Genomic DNA, 1,459 nt, shown 5'->3' with positions numbered 1-1,459 from the left:
AAAGTTATATACATCATTAACGTCCATGGTGATGATGTATATAACTTTTCTGATTTTTGAAAAATATGCTTTAAATCCGCGCATTTTTATATGTTTCTTGATCGATAATAGAATTCCACCACATTGGAGCTTCAGCTGCTCGAGATGGCATAAGCTGTTTCCTCAGTGGGTTCATTTTGAAGCTCTGAACTTACCCAATTCAAAATAATAACTTACAACAAACGCATGTTAAATTTTGAAGACTTACAGTCAAATTTAGAAAAAAATTTGTCTGAAAATTAGTTTTTGTCCCAAATTTTTTGTCAAAATTCTTCAAAATTGGTCATGTTTAGGCTCATTTTGAAGCTCTCAACCTCTCAAACGCAAATTTTTCAGTTTCAAAATTTTTCAGGGAAGGATACGAGGAGCTATTGGCCACTTATGACCTAAATGGGCACTTTGCTTATCCCCAATTCGTCACGTGTTGCGGATTCTTTTTCATCTATTTTATTGAGGAATTCACGACGTTTGTGAGTGAATTCAGAAGACGTGACGTCTTCTAAAAAAATTTTTTTAGGTTTTTGGAAATGGCCAGCAACCGGGCCATGGTCATTCGCACTCCATGAGCCCCAGAGGACAAAAAGTTGGAAAAAAAAAATTGAGTGGGGGCTCATTTTGAAGCTCTCAACGTCGCAAATTCAAATTTCAAAGTTTCCCGTCGAAAAACTCACAAACAAAGGCACAATTCCAATGACGGCGGTGACCACGAACATGGCAAATGCCAGAATATACTGTAGAACGGACGCCGAAACCATTTCTGTGAGAAAATATTGCATTTTTTGGTTTTTTTTAAAGGTTTAAAAGCACAGAGAAGATGAAATAGAGAAAGACATCCGGACAAACAGACAAACAGTCGAAAAAAGATAAATAAAGGGAATTCGGCTAATTTGGGGGACACTTTTCGGGGAATTCTGACCAATCTGTTTTCTGATTTGGTCTATTGGACACAAAACAGATAAAAATGTGTTTTCCATGATATCATTTTCATTCACAAGTTTCCCGGGCAATTTTGAAGCGAAAAAAAAAATTCAAAACAGTTACATTTTTTCAGGTTTTCTGATTTTCGCTTGTAACTCTGTCAATTTTCAAATTCACAATTCGAAACTTACAGTATCGTTTTTGAAACGTTAAGAGCTTCAAAATGAGCCTAATCACGACTAGGCTACGCCCACTTCGATTTTTCAGGCGCGTCGCGGTCGTGCGTCGCGTGTCGAAGAGAAATTTCAAAGTGGGCGGAGCCTAGGCGTGTTTGGGCTCATTTTGATGCTAAGACGCTCACAATTTTCCATAAACTGTTTTTGGTCAGTTTGAACCATCCCAATTTTAGAAATTTTCAAAAGTTCTGAAAAAAGTTTTTTTTGATTTTAAAAAATCTTGAAATTTTTCAAAAAATTGAGTTTTCACAATAAGACACTATTAT

This window comes from Caenorhabditis briggsae (assembly GCF_000004555.2).
Source record: "Caenorhabditis briggsae AF16 supercontig from assembly CB4, cb25.NA_077, whole genome shotgun sequence".
NCBI classification, from domain to species: Eukaryota; Metazoa; Nematoda; class Chromadorea; order Rhabditida; family Rhabditidae; genus Caenorhabditis; species Caenorhabditis briggsae.
The sequence above is the reverse complement of the archived record's forward strand: the minus strand, read 5'-3'. Positions refer to the sequence as shown.